Raw genomic sequence first — 20,179 nt, 5'->3', positions numbered from 1 at the left:
ACATCAGCAGCCACCCGCAAAAGTCCCAGCCTCCGAAGCATCTGACAGCATATAATTTTTGAAGAAAAGATTAACAGATAGAAATGTTCAGAAATTAGTAGGTGGCTCACAGAGCTCAGCAGCAGCAAGGGAAAGGAAAATGGAGGAGGGAGATGGAGAGGCTTTCCTCTTTCTGCAAACTGCAGATCTAACTTCTTGGGGTTTTGGGGTGAGGCAGCCATGACACCTGGTTTTCTCTGCTCTAAGAACAGTGTCCCTAGGACTGAGTCACCCAGTAGCTGGGAGGAATTAAGTTACATTAAAACACCAGTACTCTGCCCATCCCAGAATAATCACCACACTGATTTGAGTTTTCAGTGATCACTCTATCTCTCCTACCTCATCTCCCCAACGTGGCAGTCTCCATGAATCTCTGTTGGATGGAGTCTGTAGAACACTGCCCAGGAGTCATTGGGGGCAGGGAAGACAGGACACAAAGCCAGGGGTCACTGTGCACGATTGAGCCATCTGCCTCGGGCCGCTGTCTGGGAATACCCGTTCCAGTGGGGCACAGGAATCCTGATACCATAGTGGACTCTGGGCCCAGGACCCCAGAGGGGTCACTTGGGGGCCAGTTGTCCCCCAGTGAGCTCTTAAATGGTGATCAGGGGCTCCTGGCCCAAAGGAAGGAGGTCTGATGTGAAGAACCAGTGCCTCTGCCCTGGGCTCTGCTAGGGGACGGGGAAGGGGAAGTGAGGGCAGGGAAGAAGTGGCGGGACCAGACGATGAGCAGCAGAGCCCCCCTCCCCGCCTCCCTCTGGGGGAGTCCCGGCCATGCCTCCCACGGCAGAGGCCTATGTCCAACCTGGGTCCTGGCAGGAGGAATGGAGGCAGCCCAGAGCTGCCCGCTCCAGAAAGATCTCCAGAGCACCCACCTGGGGACCCAGTCAGAGAAGAGGGGCCAGTGACACCCCATTGACACCTCCACCACGTGACCTCTAAGGAGACAGGAAGGTGACAGGGAAGGAGTGGGAGGAGAAGGCTGAGCATGGCTGACTGGGGGTGGGAACCAGGAAGAACTGTGCCCCTGTCCCAGCGGACACATTGGCGTTTGCCTCAGTGAATCCCCTCTTTTGGAGCAGCTGGCCCTTCCTCCAGGCAGACGGCTCTTTGGCTCAGCCTGAGTGACAGAGAGGATACAAACACTGTTTCTGTTGGACTCATGGGGAAACTGAGGAAAGGGACTGAGAAGGCAAGAAAGGACTGGGATGACCAATTAGACTCAATTTCAAGTGCTCACTCCTCGCCCTCTGCAGACTACCACATGGAAGACCAGTCACTCTTCTGCCTTCCGGCCAGCGGCTATCCTGCCTCCCCTGGCTCTCCATGCTGGTCATATTCTTTGACAGAAATAGGTAGGTTTCTGGACCAGTGGAAGTTGGGGAGGTAGAGAAAACCAAAGGAAAGAAACAATGCCCAAAGCTTTCTAGATCCCAAACAGCCCTGAGCAAAAAGAAACCATGAAAATCCCAGTGGAGCTGATAATTTCAGAGTCCTGGAAGAGGAAGTGATGGAGAAAACTTGACCAAGGCTTTGGAAAGGAACTGGCTCCGAGCCAGGTGCTCTACTAACAGCTTGTCTGAAGGTTTCTCCATCCTGAGCACAGGTGCGTGCCATTAAACTTGAGATCCTGCATGGGATACCTCCATGCGAATCTGCCCAGTGCCCTTAATGCCTCAGAATGGACACTTCAAAATAGTCTAAAGGTAGGTGTCATGATGCATGTTCTTTACTCAATTAAAACAGTGAGAGAGACCCGGGCACCATGGCTCATGCCTATAATCCTAGCTACACAGGAGGCTGAGACTGGAAAGCCAGCTGGCAGGAAAGTCCACGAGTCTCTTATCTCCAATTTAGCCAGCCAGAAATGGAGCTGTGGCTTGAGTAGTAGAGTGTCAGCCTCGAGGTAAAAAGCTAAAGGATAGTACCCTGGCCCTGAGATCAAGCCCTAGGACCAGCAAAAAGAAAAGAAAAATACATAAAAAAGAAAACGGTTAGACATACTGATTACACAAGTAGAAAGCTCACCGTTGCACAGACACCTGTATGTGGATGTTTATAGCAGCTTTATACATAGCTGCAAAAAAGCCGTGAAAGCAGCCAAGGTGTCCTTCAGTTGGTGACCAGATAAACAGACTTCGGTACACGCTGACAATGGCACATTATTCAGCCATAAAAAGAAATGAGCCGTCAAGGCACAAAAAGACACACAGGGACTTTAAATGTGTGCTGCTAAGAGACAGAAGGCAATCTGAAAATCTGCACGATGTATGAACCCAACTGTCTGACCTTCTGGGAAGGTTGGAACAGGGGGAGCAGACGTGCGAGGTTGCCACGGGATGGAGGATAGGAAGGAGGAGTCGGAGATACATTCTGTATGAGGGTCACAGGGACCACATACCAGTGCCTCTGGCAAACCCACACAATGAGCGTACCACCAGAGAGTGGACCTTGACGTAAAACATGACCTCAGCCACGATGGCAAAGGCACCACCAATGAGATGGCTCTGTCACTGAAAACTGAAGTTAGTAAGAGAGAATTTAAGTGGGACTGTGTGTGTGTGTGTGTGTGTGTGTGTGTGTGTGTGTGTGTGTGTGTGTTGGTACTGGGGCTTAAACTCGGGGCTTTGTGCTCTTGACTTAGCTTTACCACTTGAGCCACAGCTCCATTCCAACTTTTTTGGTGATTAATTGGAGATAAGCCTTACAGACTTTTCAGTCTGCGTTGACTTAGAACTGTGATCTGCAGATCTCAGCTTCCCGAGTAGCTAAAACTGCTCTAAAAATCGTTGATTCTGAAAACATTTAAAAAAAAAAAAAACAACCAAGCCTGGCATGGTGGCTCACGCCTGTAATCCTATCTAGTAGGAGGCTAAGATCTGAGGATCTCGGTTCAAAGCCAGCCTGGGCACTAAAGTCTGTGAAACTCATCTCCAATTAACCACCAGGAAACTGGAAGTGACACTGTGGCTCAAGGAGTAAGGTAGTGGCCTTGAGCTGAAGAGCTCAGGGACAACACCCAGGTCTAGAGTTCAAGTCCCACAACCGACAAAAACAAACAAACCAACAACAGTTCTAAAGAGAGAGGAGAGAAACACATAGATGTCCATTCTCACCAGCAAAAAAACACAAGGCAAAACCACATGCTGCATGTTCTGGTCTCTGCCAGGAATGGAGCAACCAGAGCAAACATGCATCATACATGGAGAGGCAGGGGAAAGGGGGCCATGAAATCATTGCTGCAAAGGAAAAGTTGGTTTTCTCTAAGAACAACTAAAACAGCCACACGTTTGCCAGGAGGTGTCCTGAAGTCCCAGCTGTGGCTCTGAGATGGTGACAGCCCTCCCCGCCCTGCTGCCAGCACTTAGCACTCACAGCCTCCGGTCCTAATCACACCCATTCCATAAACAGCTCTTGTCAACCTCTCCTCAATTACTGGCTCCATCTAGCCTGCCAAGGCCCAACCTGAAATGACAACTTAAATGACATGTGTGGGTGAATTTTCCCACAGTACAGCAGCACCCCAAACTTTTGACACAGTCAGGAAGGGCCTAGAAGGGTCTTATGAGGGTGGAGTTCCCTGGATCTGAGCAACCCACGCTCCAAACTCAGCAATCTGTTCCCAAGACTGGCCTCGTTCACCAGAGGCAGCTGCCCGCCGTCTCCGCTACAATCGCGTGCCCTTCAATTCACCCAAATTAATTTTGGTTGGTGATGAAATTATGTTTTTGCTTAAACAAATTAAGAGAAGTGAGCAAGCCAGAAGGGAGTTTACAAAGACACAGTGTGCAGAAAGCGTGAGCAGGTCCGAAACCCATGGGCATCCCAGGCAGTCGCCTCATTGTCATACACAAATGGCGCCACTTCCCCCAACACAGGCAGTATTGGTAGATATCTGCGGGGGGAAGGCAGAGGCCAGGCTGCCTTTGGCTGATGGAGAGCCTGCGAGTATCCAGCAAAAATCTCAGCCTCACCCCTAACCCACCCGTGGGACTCAGCAAGTACCCAGGACCTCCAGTCTCTCACCCGTCACACGGGGACAGGCAAGGACTCACAGGTATTCTCTACCTGTGTGCATCCCAGCAAAGACGGAGCAAGCTGCTGACAACGAGTCCCGTGCTTTCCGTGCTTTCTCTTTCTGGAACACTTTCATCTCCACCAGTGAGAGGTGAATGGATGTCACTCTGCTGGAGCCAAGCCACGTGAGACTCCTCTTGGTTTTCTAGAAACTCCCAGGCTTAATAGATAGAGTCTTCCACAAGCAATGCTAATTTGCCTGACTTCAACCTCACAGGTTGAACCCAATAAATACATATATCCATAAACAAATAGATGCACAGTGATTTCCATCACTCGAGCACACCCGTAGTCCTCAGGTGGTGGGCAAATATCAGAAGGAAATGAGACTCCAGCTTGGGCCTGGGACTGGGCTCAGCTGAGACAGCGGCTCTTATACATGGGACATAATGGCACACCAAACACCAAACCCCGCCCCCTGACTGCATCTGCGGACCAAACTAGGACAGAAGAGAAACTCACACACCACAAGAAAGACTGGCTGAGTTGGAGGTCCTGGGAAAGAATGTGCATTCGTAGACTGTGAAAGCCGACCTTGTTCCCACACCCTGCCTCTGCTGCAAGGGGCTCTGCCGCTTCTTCCAGGGAAACCTCGGAGGCCACTAACCCAAGTAGCATTGATGATGAGCTGTCTCGGTCTCAAGGACAACCCTAGCTGAGGAGAGACCCAGAGGCTCCCAGCTAAAACACCCTCCTGGTCCAGCTAGACCCAGCATCCAACCACTGTCACCAGTAAGCCCAGCTGAGATGAGAAGAGACAGCTAGTGAAGCCAGCCCATCTCTGAGCCACAGATTCATGAACTAAATGGACAGTGGTCATCGGAAGCTGCTGTTTGGGGGATGTTTGTTAGACAGTGCCCAGGTTAACTTCAGAATGGAGGCTACCTGAAGAATTTCAAAGGTCACCTCAACCGCTGGCCTGGTCTGCCTGAGCACTGGCTCTCGAGGCTAGCACCCGCTTGTCCAAGAATGCAATGCTGGAAGTAGTCACTGTTCACAAGACCCTGCTCGAATGAGTCACGTGACATCTCCTCAGATATTCCAGTGTTCTAACACCCCACCAACCAGATTCTCCAGGCTCCCTGCAAGAGCCGGGGCAGTTTCAGAATCACTGCAGCCAAGGGCAGCATCCATCTGCTGCCTGCATCCTATTTCCTCAGCCCATCTCTGAAAGACATATGCAGTCTGCTCATTTGAATTTTATTTAATATATATATAGATTGACCTTCTGCTGTTGTTTCTTGGGTCACTGCAGCTCAAGCATTTGTAGACATTTTGACACTCATTTTAGGTCAAGTGCTTGATGGAGAGGGGGCGGGGGAGAACAAGATCATAGATCTTGCTAGAAGTCTCAGTGGTTAAGAGGGAGGCACTAGAAAGTTGGCTTGGTCCAGATAACACAGCCTGGCCTGCCATGTTGGGTCTTGTAGGACTCTTTAAGCTGGCATTTGAGAGGTGTATGGCTAATACAAAAACAAGCCAATGATTCGAGTTTAGTTTCCACCTCTTGTTGAGTTCATCGATGGGTCTATTCTAATGGTTACTGAGTACTTCCTATGAGCCCAGGCTGCTTGGCGGGTTGAAGATGATTGGCTCTTGTTTGCTATGGGATGGTGAGTTACCGGAAAGCAGCACTTCCAGGGCACAAGGGGATGAGCTGGCATTTTGCTGGGTGCAGGACACCAGTGAATAAAAGAGCTTGTATATGTTATGGAACTCATATTTCATTCTGAAAACAGACATGAAATAGCTTTTAAACATAGTTTGTGTGGCATCTTGGGAAAGATATAATGAAAATGATAGAGCAGGGAAAGGAAGGGAGAGGTGGACGGGAAGAGAGTGGGTGAAGGTAGGGAGGGAGGACCGTCATTCCCAGAAAAGGGCTAGGTAGCACGCCTAGGAAATGGAAAGGGCTGAGCCAGGCTGGCTCCTGGAGAAGACAGTTTCAGGCCCCACAAAGACTACTGCCAAACCCTCGGGTCAGGGCGCACATGGTATGTTTGAAGAATAACCCTCAAAATGGAAGGAACTGCACCCAGAGGCTGGCTTACTCCACACAGGTTTGGTGATCCTTTCTGGCCAAATCTTTTGTTACCCTAAGACTTTGTTTCCTCATCTACAAAGTGAAGAGAACTATGGGTGGCTTAAAAACAGCCTGAAATGATTGATATCAGAGGCACCATGCTTGGTTCAATGACAAAGAGAAGGAAGAGACCTGTTTTGATGATAGTGTGGTTACTTCGCTGGTGCAGTCAAGTCCAAAGACAGGCCAGCATGAAGGAACCATGACAATGACTGCCAATCTTCCTCTAGTAAATGTCATATTGCATATGACCTCCGGGCTGGTCACATAGCCCAAGACCAGACTCACTACAGGTCAGTCTGAGCGGGAGTTCTGACACCATTCCCTGCAGCTTAGAACACACAAAATAAAGTCTTCCATGGCCATGTGATCTATAATTGCTTTCCAGACTAGACACAGATTCGTTTATGATGTGAAATAATGTAATTCAGAATATTCTATCTGTGATGCCTGTTGTTTTATGTAATTACAATAATTAGCCAGAAAATAGCAAACAGATGCAACTCTGAGTTCAAAGGAGGGTAGGGGAAAGAGTCTCCAATACCGGTGTCATTCTGAGCACCGGTCATCCCCGGAAGGCCAGGTGTGATGGTCTGCTCATGCAGACACGGTGTGTATACTACATGAACCACAAGAAGCTGTGGTTCAACAGGTAGAAATTAGGAATCATTGGTGGAAGAGCAGGAGAGCAACTGAAATCCCTCCCTCTGCGGGGCCATCCTGACATTAATTCAGTACTGTGTGTACAGAGTAAAAGTACACTCTTTTAGGGTAGCATTCTGTAGATTTTGACATGCAGGTACAATTGTGTCACCATCAACATAATCAAGAAGTGGAAGTGTACCGCCTCTGCTGTATTTGCAAATGCCCTCTGCACATCTTCCACTGTCAGTCATCTCCACATGGCTGTAATACCTAATACAAGTGCCACACGAACAGTGGCACTGTTTAAGAAAAGATGCACTAGGGCCGGGGGTTTGGCCTAGTGGTAGAGTGCTTGCCTAGCATGCACGAAGACCCGGGTTCAATTCCTCTGTACCACATACATAAAAATAAGCCAGAAGTGGTGCTGAGGCTCAAGTGGTAGAGCTCTAGCCTTGAGAAAGTCCAAGGACAGTGCTCAGGCCCTGAGTCCAAGCCCCAACTGGCAAAAAACAAAAAGAAAGAAAGAAAAGATGTACTTGCTCAGTGTGTCTATTTTTTTCAAATGCCTCCCATCCATACCTGACTGGGTCCACAGATGCTCAGGATGGACTGTCCATGATGTCATCCTTAGAGAAATCGCCTATTGGTATGAGGCTGTCTCACGCATCCTGGCCAAATGCGTGATTCCCCTACAGCCATAGCTTTGGGCCCATCTTCATCTATCGCTGACGCAGGCCTGCCTGTGGCCAGGAAGCCACACAGAGGGGCTCTTCCCGCTGGAACCCCCCACTTCCCTCTCTGTGGCACGGGAGCTCCGAATCTTCTGACCCCACTAGTGTCCAGATTCATGAATGCACAGCCACGTCCCCAGTTAAGGAATGCTCACGTTCCCGCTGCCTTCTAGAAGCTGGTGGTCCCTCAACTCAGAACCTCCAGACCTGCTCAAGGCTGGCTAAAGCAGCCAACTTCTCCACTCTAGTGGCTTAAACCAGATAAGCCTGGTCCTCGCCCAAGTTCATCCTTCCCATATCACTCCCTCTTAACCCCAGGGGACTACCGGGCTGTCTCCCATGGTGTACACTTGTTCTTTGACTGTGGTTCATTGTTCTTACATTACACTCACCCAGAGTAACGTTCTAGGTGGTTTCTGTCTCCTGACTGAACAGAAGCCACCACAGATTTGGTCCCAGGACAACACAGGGCTTGGGGGGGGGGGGGCGTGCCTTGGAACTTGCCCGTGAGAAATACCACTCCTTTAATCCATGGTCTCACAATTAATTGAGCCACCACCAACTGCTGCTGGTGTCACATCCAGGGCCTTGGGAGCTGGAGTGGCTCTGGTTGGTGTGCGGCAGCGAAGAGGACTGTGGTGTGAAATGGATTTTTCTGAATGTCCTTGAGTGCTTAACAGGCAGCAAATTACAAGCTCAGCTCCGTTAACGCCCACCTCAGGCCAGAGTTGGAGAATCAGATGGCTTCCTGCCTGCCACCGCCATGGGGATGGCCTTGGTGAAAATCCAAATGAGGATGCAATGGTGCGAGGCGCAGAATTAAAGCGGCAGAGGATTCAGTCTTGCCCGGTTTCTCCGGTGGGGTTTGGGGTATCGGGAAAGAGAGGGATCCTAAAGTTGGCTATGGGTGGTTCTTCTTAGAGCCAGTCAGTGCTGCAGGCTCTTCTGTGCAGAGTTGGTTACCCCGGAGTTGGTAAAGAGCAGCAGACTTCGGGTCATCCAGGTGACACCACTTGACTGGGGTTGGTATGCCTTGAAAGAGGACTGGGGCATCAGTGATTCCCAGAACTCACCACGACCGCCCCCATCGGCCACAGAGACAGCTCAGCATGGCCTCCAAATAGCCACTCACAACAACCCAGGAAGAAACGGCTCGGATGCCCAAGGAGATGAAGCCCTTCCACACTAGCCAGAAGTCAGGAGTGTGTGCAAATGGACCAGGAGCGTGTCTGAAAGGAGGTAAACAGCCATGATTCGACTGAATTCATTCCTGAGGGTGCTCCTGCCAGATACGCAGGGGGACCGGAAGGCATCGAGGCATGCCGGTCCCAGTTTCCTTGCTGGTTGATGGCTGGGTGGGTTGGAGACCTAGAGCTGACTCAGTGAAAATGCCAAAGCGTCCCTTGCAGGATGGAGAAGGGAGTCTGAAGGCCAAAAGGAATGCTGGGCATTCAGTACCCTCCTCCCCAGCTACCTTCCTCTGGAGACCAGAGCACCCCTCACCAAAGCCCTGGCATCCCATCTGAGCTCTCTGCTTGCTTTCTTTGGGCCAGGGAGGGGCTACAGAGGACACTTCCTCAGCTCCAGGTGATATAATGGGACCTCAGAACTGTACAAGGCCAAGTGGCATTCCTTAAATGTCAACAATAAGGTAGGCATGTGAGCCACAGGGACTGGTGCCAGCAGGGCCAATGGTGTCGCTAGGGTAAAACCCCTAGCCAGCCTTCGAAAATATCGCTCACTCTACCCAGAAAGACCACTCGTCAGGGCAGAAGCCAAGAAATCCGATTGGATTCTCCAATGAAGAACCACAGCCTTTTGCTCAGCTTTAAGAACAAAGTCAGTTTGTAGAGCCACCGGCATTTGACAGAGGAGAAATCCAGATCACCTTGAAAGAGGACCCTGTACTGCCTGCCCAAAGCCACATGGTGATTCTTCCTCAAAGGCCCTCATAGGCACACCCTAGAATGACTGTGGTTTTGAAGAAAAGTAAATAGGCAAACATTTCAGGGATGGTTAAGCTTACCAAGAAGAAAAGTAGCCAGAGCAGCCAAGGTTCTGCCTGAGCCAAGGAAAATGTGGACCAGCAATTGAAGAAGGAAGCCACAGCAGTGTACTGCAACCTCAGAACCAGTCGCACAATGGCTGAAGCCACAGCAGCGGCTTTGTATGTTTCCTGTGATTAGTATGTGGAGGAAGTTTGGTTTTCACCTATACGTAACAGTGTCCACGTCTTTCTCCTGCTTCTTATTTTTAGGGAAGGAAATAATGAGTTTTCAGAGGTGAGCGCGACAGTTAGTCTCAGGGGAGCAGGATGTCCAGTGAGACCTTAGCTGAAGGGGGGCAGTGACAAACAGCCCTCATGGGACACAGTGACTCTGCCTGCCCGTTTTGAAGACAGGGAGATCACGGCCTTCCTCTTGTGAGGCAGAAAGAGCCGCTGTGACGCCATGAAGGGGGTGAGAGAGAAGGAGCACTGGTGACTGTAGCTGTGTTTGTGCAACATTCCCTCTAGAACGTTCTGTCCGGTTAAACAACGTGATTCTACCCAGCTTTTCTCCTCAAAGTGGGCATGAAGCCACGTTTTCCCAACAGGCATGGCTGAAGGCCTACTGCAAAAAGAAGTGTCTTCCTGAACTTTCCAAGGACAGGGGCATCGGTGGTCAGGCCATGGGTGGAGAACAGGTTCCCTGGGCACCCGGGGAGGGGGGCTCTTCCTGGAAGTAACCCACCTGCCGCCCTCACCGTGTGAGAGAGGCCAGCCTGAGGCAGCCTCCTGCAGCCCAGGCCCCAGCTCTGCCACTCCTCTGGAGTACCCCCAGCTGACAGGATAATCTGCCTGCCCGTGGTTAGAGTGCACTCAACACAGCCACTTCCCGCCATGCCATGCGCACACGCTCAGGAGACCTGCAGCTGCCTGCAGTCTACTCACTGGTGCACCACCTCCGCTCCCACAGTGCCCAGTCTCGTTCCACACGTGCCTTCCTCAGGCTCCCTCTCGGTCCCCAGAGGACGTCACCTTGTGTCAGACAGCGTCCAGGGTTCCTCTTTAGTATAGCTCTTTGTTCCTCATTTCACCTATCGTGTGCTCTCTGCTCCTTGACTGGCTCCAGAGCTGTATCAGGCTAGGCCCGATCCCAGATCATGAAGTAACATAAGCAGAATGGAAGCACTGCATTAAGACCAAGTGAGTTCTTAGGCCACTGTGTCATCAACCTAAAGATCAGAAATAGAAAGAGGATAGGAAAATTATACATTCTCAAAACCTAAATAAGACACTTGACACTCATCTCTGGGGTTGAAGGGGAAGTCTCAAGTGTAACAAAAAGTACACTGATGGGGCCGGGAGTGTGGCCTAGTGGTTAAAGTGCTTGCCTAGCATGCATGAAGACCCGGGTTCGATTCCTCGGTACCACATACATAGAAAAAAGCTGGAAGTGGTGCTGAGGCTCAAGTGGTAGAGCTCTAGCCTTGAGAAAGTCCAAGGACAGTGCTCAGGCCCTGAGCTCAAGCCCAGGACTGGCAAAAAAAAAAAAAAAAAAAAGTACACTGATGAAAATAAAACTACAACATCTCAAAATCTGCGGAACACAGCTAAAACAGTGCTGAGAGGGAAATTCATAGCAGTAAACACTTACATTAAAAAGCCAGAGTTTCAATTCTCCAAGCTACTACCTCAATCTAGTTGAAAAAGAAAAAGAAAAACTTGCAAGCCTAAAGCAAGAAGGAAGGAAATAATGAAGAGAAGGGAAGAAATCGATACAATTGAAACCAAAATAAGGAGAAAAATCAACAGAGGAAGCAAAAGCCTTGTTTTTGGACAAGATTAGCAAAATTAATTTAGAATCTCTTCCAAGACTGACAAAGGAAAAAAGACAAAAAAGACAAAAATCAATCTCAGAAATGAACTAGGAGCTATCACTACAGAGCCTGCAGATACCAAGGGCTCACAGGAAAAACTTCCCTACCACACACACTGCACAGCCAGGATGACATGAACAAAGGCACCAGAAAAGTACGAACTGCCACAAGTTACTTAATCTGAAATCAATAGTACAAACAGCACGATAGCTAGCATCAGATTGAGTTTGTGATTTTAACATTCTCAAATAACAAGGCCCCAGACCCTGATGTGGAGAATTAACTTTTAAAGGAGAATTAACACCAATTGTATAGAATCTCTTCCAGAAAATAGAAGAGGAAGAAACACTTTCCAACTAATTTTATGAACCCAGACACTATACGGACATTACCTGACATTATACAATCTGAAAAAAAGGACCCCTGCAAACCAAAATCCCTGGTGGACACAGATATAAAACCTTTTGCAAGTAGTAGCTATAGAATTCTATGAGAGAAAAGAACTCCACACTTCGACCAAAGGGTCCGGGGTGCATACGGTGTAATCCACCCAACTAACAAAGAAGAAAAATTACATAATTACACCAATTAGTGTAGAAAAGGCTTTTGACAAATCCAACACCCACTTGTGAAAAACTCCCCCTGAAAAGGAGAAATAGAAAGAAATCTTCTTAATGTGTTAAAGTGCACCTGCCAAATAGTAGAGCTGACGTGATGCTTGATGGTAAAACCAAATGCCTGTTCCCTGACAGGTCAACAACAGGACAAGAACACTCACTCCTTCTCCTGTTCACGGCTAACAGGTTCCAGCCAGTACAGTACTTCAGGAAAGACATACAAAACACCGGAACAGGAAAGGTGTGTGGAGACAGCAAAGGAAGAAATAAAATTGTCCCCGTTTGAAGATGGCACAATGGTCTAAGGAGAAAAATCTCAAGAATCTACAAAAATACTCTCTTAGAACAAACAAGTAAGTTCAGCAAGGCACAAGATACACACACACACACACACACACACACACACACATATGCACACACGAGTGCATGCACACACAAATCAATCATATTTACATAGCTAGCTGTGAATAACTGGAAACCAGAATTTAAAAAGCAATGCATTTATACTTGCTCAGAAAATAACATACTTAGGTGTAAATCTAACAAACCATCTATAAGGCTTACATACTGAAATCCCCCAAACAGATAAAAGACCTCAAAGACTATAGAAATAACATTGCATTCATGGACTGGAAGATTCAACCTAGTAAAAATGTCAGTTCTTACTATGTTGATATACAGATTTAATGCAATTCCTGCCAGAATTCCAGTGCAATTTTCTGAAAAGTCTAAAAGCTATATAATTAGGAAATGGCATTACTCCATCATTTTTAAGAAGGCTAATAAACAAGGGAAAATCTGCCTACCCAATTTGAAAACCTATTACACAGCCACAGTAATCAAGACTGTATTAAGAAGAGAGGAGGAGACATAGAGCTCAGTAGAGCAGAAGAGCCAAGCACTGTGATTCTCACCTGTGATCCTACGCTACTCAAGAGACTGAGATCTGAGGGTTGAAGTTTAAAGCCAGCCTGGCAGGAAAGTCCCTATGAGACACTTATCTCCAATTAACCACTCAAAAACTGGAAGCAAGCCGGGTGTGGTGGCTCACTGGCTCACGCCTATAATCCTAGCTACTTGGGAGGCTAAGATCTGAGGATCAAGGTTCAAAGCCAGCCCGGCACAAAAGGACCTGAGACTCTTATCTCCAATTAATCTCTAGGAAAATGAGAAGTGGGACTTGACTCAAGGATAGGGCAGTAGCCTTGAGCTGAAGAGCTCAGGGACAGCACCCAGGTCAAATTCAAGCCCCGTGATCCATTAAAAAAAAAAAAAAAAGAAACTGAAAGTGGAGCTGTGGCTCAAGTGGTAAAGCACTAGCCTTGAGTACAAAGAGGGTCAGGGACAGCACAGGCCCTGAGTTCAAGCCCAACAACAACAACAGCAAAGTAGAACAGGAGGAGAAGAAAAAAGGAGGAAGAAGAGGAGGAGCAGGAGCAGGAGCAGGAGGAGGAGGACGAAAAGCCCAACAGGGTTGTTTTTAGGAATAGTTGATCTACTTTTCTTTACTTTAGGTAGTTGTACAAAAGAGGTCCAGTTGACTTTTGCAAAGGCTCAGAGTAACCTCTAAACCCCTGGAGAAAATGTTCAGACGTCCATCAATTGGTATGGAGACAATAGACACTCAAGGGCCAGAACAAACCAGAAATATCCACTTAAAGCTCACGGCTTCTTACTCACACAGAGGAAAAAAAGACTAACTAAAATTATAAAATACGCTTAAACAGGAAACGTAAAACTTTAAAGCTTCAGGGGAAAATAAAATCACAGGAGACAGTCCCAAATTGAGGGCATGGGAGAGAGTTGATAAAAATAGCATGAGCCATAAAAGAAAACAAAAAACATGGATAAGTGGGACCTCACCAAAACTTAATTATTTTGGTCTATAAAACCCTTGTTTATAATAAAAGAATGGAAATGCTTAGCTACTGACCTAGAGGAAATCTTTGTAAACAACTTATCTACTGAAGGCCTCATCACAGAATGTATAAAGAGCGATGACGAATGAACAGTAAACAAAAATCCAACAACAATCCAATTAGGAAATGAGCCTATCACCAAGGAAGATACAGGCATGTTAAGCAGCTCATGAGAAGGCATGTGACACCTTTGGCTACCAAGGAAATGTAAATTTCTTTTATTATCTTTCTATTTCAATCCTGCAAGTCAGTTTGCCTGTCACAACACTGCATCTTGACCCCATGTCAGCCTCTCCTCCTGCTCCTTTGTCTCTCCCAGCCCCACCCAAGCCTATAAAGTTACCTGGCTCCATTTCCACGTGCATACATTATATTTCGTGACTGACTCACCCACCCTTCTTGTCTCCACTGGTCTACCTGCTCCTCCTTGGCCTCCTCCCCCTCCCCAGGCACTGACAACACGAGTTCTACCTTCCTACTACCAGTTTTGTTACACTGTAAATTAATCATTCAAAGAAGTCACACTGCTGGAATTGTCCCCTGCACAGTTATTTCTGTATATGTGCATATGTTCCTCTATGTGTTCTTATGGAAGTTTAGCATTTAGGTCTGATTTCTACAGATGAGAGGAAACACGAGCCTTTTGCCTTTCTGAGGCTGAATTACCTCACTTAACGTATATATTCGTGTTAACCAAGTCTCTTTCCCTGAAAACGACAAATATCCTTCTTTCTGACCGATGAATAAAATTCTGTTGTATGACTATATATGCATTTTAGTGTCCTGCACGTGTATATATGTGAGTGTGTGTATCTCACACACATGCACCACATAGGAAATGCACATTGAAACTGCACGGACATGTCATATTCTGAAAAACAACAGGAAGTGAAACGCACTGTGCTGGCAACCATGTAAAAACCACTGGAGACACTGAGGATAAGACAGTAAAGAAAGAAGGTGGCAGTTTACTAAAGGAAGCATACAATTCCCATTTAAGCCAGCCATGGTATGTCTGGGCATTTATCCCAGACAAATAAAAATACATCTTTATGAATACTTGCATACAAATGTTTGTAGCAACTTCATTTATAATAGCCAAAACAACCATCATCCCAAATAGCCTTCAATAATTAAGTGTTTAAGCCAACTGTGACTTAACCATGCCATGGACTAGTACTCAGCAATCAAAAGGCGCGAACTATTAACACACAAAATAATCATGTGGGTGAATCTCTGGAGAACTGTGCTGAGAAAAGTAGGCCAATCCTCTTAAAGAAACTGAAAAAACTGGCAAATCTTAGAACTGGAGAAGGGATTGGTAGCTGCCATTGGTTAGAGAGAGGGGAGAGCCAAAGGGAATGAGTATGGACGGAGAGGGGTTTGCAGGGATTGGGAGACTGGGTGTCTTGAGTACATCAGCGTCAACATCCAGCAGTGATAATGGTGGCTAGAGTTTGCAAGCCGGGTATTTTGGGGCTTCTCTGGGTTAGGTCTTACTTTTGCAAGGCCTCTGCAGAGTCCTTATCACTCTGTGCACAGCCCATGGCTCTGCCAGGAGCCTCATGGAGGCTTGTGCAGCAACACAGCCTCTTCTCTGGCCTCCTTTTCTCCATGTTTCGAATCGCCTCACTTTTATTCACAAGCACCCTTCTCTGAAGACATTTCTGTGGCTACCACTGCTACCAGCATGCCATGAAGTCCAAGTGACCACAAAGAAATGGCAGCCAGAGGACCTGTGAAGACTGGCCTGGTGGTCAGCCATTCCTGGGGCGAGAAGTCCTGTTAATCAATTGGAACTCAACTGGTACCACCTTCCAGCTGGGCTTAGCCTATCTGCATGCCACCCCCAGGGCCACCATGAGTGAGCCAATTACCAGACCTCAGCCAAGACCTTTCTTCGCACCTCTGTCACCTACAAACCCTGTGACCTTGAGCCAGGCACTCCACCTCTGCTGCTGTGCCTCACTTCTCTCAGGGCTAGGCTCTGGATTCCTTTGTTGGGTGGCTGGGATGGGGGGGGGGCTTATGAGCCTGGGACCCACAGGATCCGCTCCTGGCCCAGCAGCCACCACACCTCCCCTTCCAGTCTCATTTTCTGTGTTCATGATGTTTATGGTGGCTGCCAGGAGAAAGTCTCTGGCTGGTAACCCTTGGCCCCTTGCTGTGAGCTCATTTCCGAAGGCAGCTGTGCAGAAGCTGCTCAGGACCTTTCAGGTCAGCCTGCCCACATGACACTCCTTCTCTGTAATGGCCTCTTCCCCTCCACCCCCTGATTCCCAGCTGAGGGCCACTGAGGAAACGAGCCCGCGTGCCCTGCTCACCTCACAGACTCTGGAACTGCCACCCAACCCAAGGGTTTACTCTGATTAGTCTTACCCTATGATCCCACTAGGAGCTCCTAGAGACAGAGATAGTGAGGGCGGAGAGAAGGCACATTATCTCAAACTGACCCTGACACCGGTTCTGCCTTTCCCCGTCAACTGATGCCCTCATTGTTCTAAGTCGCATCCTGTCCCTCCATGCATTATGGCAGATAAACATCTCTGCTTTACTCTTCCAGAAAAATTTGCTAAGGGAAAGGAGTGGCTCCTTACCTCTCTGAACCTACCTCCCTGGCTTATCTGAGATTCCCTCCAGCTCTTAACTATTTTGGAGACTGGGAAGGCAAATATGTGTATAAACACATGCTCCATGGACCCCAGTAAATGTCACTGAAGAATGTGCCCTTGGAGGTCAGCGCTGATCAGAACAGCTATAAATAGTGTCTCTATCAAATACTTTGATCCTTAGGTTATATTCTGTGTGTGCATATTGAAAACTCTCTGGCTAATACAAAAATATATTTCTAAGCAACACACGTCTTTGGTTTAATTGGGCCAATTATTGGGGAATAAAACCATTTATACAGCAATAAATTTCCCTATTAATGTTTTTATGTTTAGAAGAATATGGCTTGTGAGCCTGGTTTCTGACAGCCATCAAGAGTTGTAGCAAATATTTTGACAAATGCTATAGTGGTGGAGAGAATTTCTGAACTGGGTCAGGCCCAGTTTTATGGAGCATTTCCTTTGTAACTTTATGCTTGAAGATAAATATATCATTCAGAGCACAGGGCCAAGAGTTTGTTGGTGAAAAGAAATGCAGGCATCTTTCAAATTCAATCTCACGGAGTGTTTACATACCTTTATGAAGCGTAGATGTTCTCTGCCCCCTGGTTCAAACCCTGGGACTCTGGCACAATCCTGAGACAACATCCCCAGATCCAGGCAGGACCTCTGAGCAAGCCCCACCAAAGAGCACCATGCCCCAGACACCTCCCCGCACACATCCACACTCTGTAGGCACTCACTTCCCTCTGCTGAGAAGGCATCCTGGGGTCCCCTAGCAATTCCTGCTCCGAGGATGGTGTCTAGAAGCAGCGGGACGATGCTCTGTGCCCCTGAGACGATCAAATAAAAGAGGAGGGCCTCCCAGGGCTTGATTTGTGATCGACCTCCATGTGTCACTGAGAAAGGTATCATTCTGAGCAACCTGGAGGAAACTCGGGCTGAGAGCAGCTTGGTCTGGCTCAGAAAAAGGAAGTCAATTATTCTCTGTGCATTACTAAATGTGATAGTACCAACTCTCAGAAACAGGAAGAAACAAAGCAAAGACCCCCCCCTGCCCCCCGCAAAAGACACCCACAGCTCAGATCTTTAGTAATTCTATCTATTGATCTAACCGATCTTTCCTACACCAGGGGTGGCTGCCCAGAAAGTCTGTGTGCAAAAATATTGCGTTAGATCTGAGGCTGTTCTCTACCAATGAGTAAGAATGAGAGTTGGGTCGTACGTCTTCCTGGAAAATGAGATTGACACTAGTGCTTGCAGAGCTTCCACCGGGAGCCTGGGGGTTCTAGAAGGCCCAGAACCTGCATTCCCACTACTATTCAGGATCTGACAGCCATGACCAGAGCCAACCAAAATGCAGCAGGTCCAGGAAGCAGTTTCCTGTCAGCCAGGAAACTGCTTAGGAAAGACTTTCTGAAGGAGATGGCAGCAGAGCCTGGCATTGCAGGAGGTGTGAAAGTTTCCTGGGAAGGAGAGGCAGCAGGAGGCATGCCCAGGAGTGCTCTGCCACCTAAAGGGTGTGCAAATGGAAGCTGGCATCAGTCCACAGAGCACCCAGAATCTACACTGACAAAGCAACGTTTTCTCTTGGGGTGGGGAAGAGATCCCCAGAGCTCAGGAACAGACAGGAAAAGTAGAAGCTAGAGAAGAAAGCCAAGACTGGGTCTCCTAAGCCTCTGACATGTCCACTCCTCCTTGAAAGCCCAGGCCAGTTGCCCCTCCCACCCCAACTTGACTCACTATACCTCAGGAAAGAATGTGACTCCTGATCCTTCGAAGTCTCCATCTGTCTCTCTCCTCCTAAGTTACAGTCAGCAGGTACCTTATTAGAATAATTTAATGAGAAGGTTTTCCATACACTACTACTTCTTTTTTTAAAAAAAGCAATAAAACCCTTTGGATCAAAAATACTTAAAACCCCTTTGGTTGAAGACAAAGATATCAACTGACAAATAAAGGCAATAAGTGTAGCCTTCCTATAGCATGGATATCAATAGGCAATGGAGGTTCGTGACATTCTGATCACTGGAATATCACAGGTGAACCTTGAAGCCATCCGGAAGTCCCTTCTGTAGGATTCCAGGTCCATGGACTGTCCACAGGAGGCAAACAATGATGGAAAGACAGGAACATGCCAAGAGCTGGGGGAGGGAAGAGAGGCCCGCTAAGGACACTGGATTTCTTTTGAGGGTGTTGGGACTTGTGAGTGTGCACCAGAGTGGTGGCTATCCAGCTCCATGAACATCCTGACCACAGCGAGGGTGAGTGGGTGATACACGAATTCCACCTCAACACGGGATCGTGTTTCTAAGCACCGTGATAGACTTTGGATCTCTGTAGCATACAACAGATGACCAATGAGTTAGACATTTAGTGATAGTCACTAAAATGATAAATTAATAATACTTTTCAGGCCGGGAGTGTGGCCTCGAGGTAGAGTGCTTGCCTTACATACATGAAGCCCTGGGTTTGATTCCTTGGTACCACATACTCAGAAAAGGATGGAAGTGGGGCTGTGGCTCAAGTAGCAGAGTGCTAGCCTTGAGAAGAAAGTGTCCAAGAATAGTGCTCAGGCCCTGAGTTCAAGCCCCAGGACTGGAAAATAATAATAATAATTATTTTTTTTTTCAAAGCAGTAATATGCTTTCTCAGTCTTTTGTTACAGGGGAACAAACAAAAGAGGTAAGTCACTCTCTGGCTAGAGCCAGACTCTGGCAACTTACAATCAACACAGATGATCCTTTAAGAGGAAACTATCTCATGCAGCTAGCTAACAGAAGGAGCCCCAAATCATTACTTCAGGATTCCCAGATGGGAAAAGGAGTGTACTCACAAGGGGAAGCTATCCTGGCCCCGCCGTTAGACCTATAGTCATGTGGGAAGCTGTGGTTAGGAGGAGAAGAGTTCTCCCTTGTTCTGGGGAAACCCGGTGTCTAGTCCCAGGACCTTGCTCCGTCCCACATGTGGGGGTATGCACTCAGAGCACGGCCACCTGTCTTCTCCAGGCTGTGTGTGGAGGGTTGGACGGGTGCCCCACCCCATACCGTCTCAGAATGCAGCCTGGCACAACACCGCTGGGGGCCCTTTGTGAGTGGAATCAAGGGCAGCTGTAAGACTCGTGCCCTCTCACTGGGGTCCCCCTGGGGCTCAGGCACAGTCACCACATCTTGTTGCCAGCCTTTCTCTTCCAGCCTTTGTGACCTTTGTCCCAGGATTGAATTCATAGCTCCAAAAGTATGTTCTAAGTAAACGGACATATTGGCCAGATGTTGTCATTTGTTTCAACACTCTTGAAGAGTCTGTGGAAAACAATTTGAGAAGAACAAAAGACTCCACACCCAGTTGGGATAAGTGCCATCCCTCTTCCCTAGAGATCCATCCAAGGAGGACACCCAGCTTATGTCCCTACCTTTCTCTGTGCCACCTGCCATCTGTGTTGTCTGCCACGTGTGTGTCCCTTGGCTCACACACAGCCACATCATGGCTGTCGGGTCCGCAGCACCCTACCACAACGATGAACCCATATCCGCCCCTCACTGACCTGGCATGGACAGACTTACAACCTCCCTCCTCATCCTAGTGGCGCCTGCCTTGA

At 48.0% G+C, this 20,179-nt stretch overlaps 1 protein-coding gene across 1 annotated transcript in view; it reads right to left on the bottom strand.

The window, feature by feature from the left end:
* Znf831 (zinc finger protein 831) overlaps nt 1-17,494 on the bottom strand; it is an 81,104-nt gene extending 63,610 nt beyond the window's left edge. Inside the window, 1 exon segment of the mRNA XM_090352584.1 lies at nt 17,325-17,494. The gene's annotated coding sequence lies outside the window, so the exon portion shown is untranslated.
* Nucleotides 17,495-20,179: the final 2,685 nt, after the last annotated feature.

Source organism: Megascapheus bottae, chromosome 18 (genome assembly GCF_031878675.1).
Source record: "Megascapheus bottae isolate mThoBot1 chromosome 18, mThoBot2.hap1, whole genome shotgun sequence".
NCBI classification, from domain to species: Eukaryota; Metazoa; Chordata; class Mammalia; order Rodentia; family Geomyidae; genus Megascapheus; species Megascapheus bottae.
Note: the sequence above shows the minus strand (reverse complement) of the source record. Positions and strands in the feature narration are given on the sequence as shown.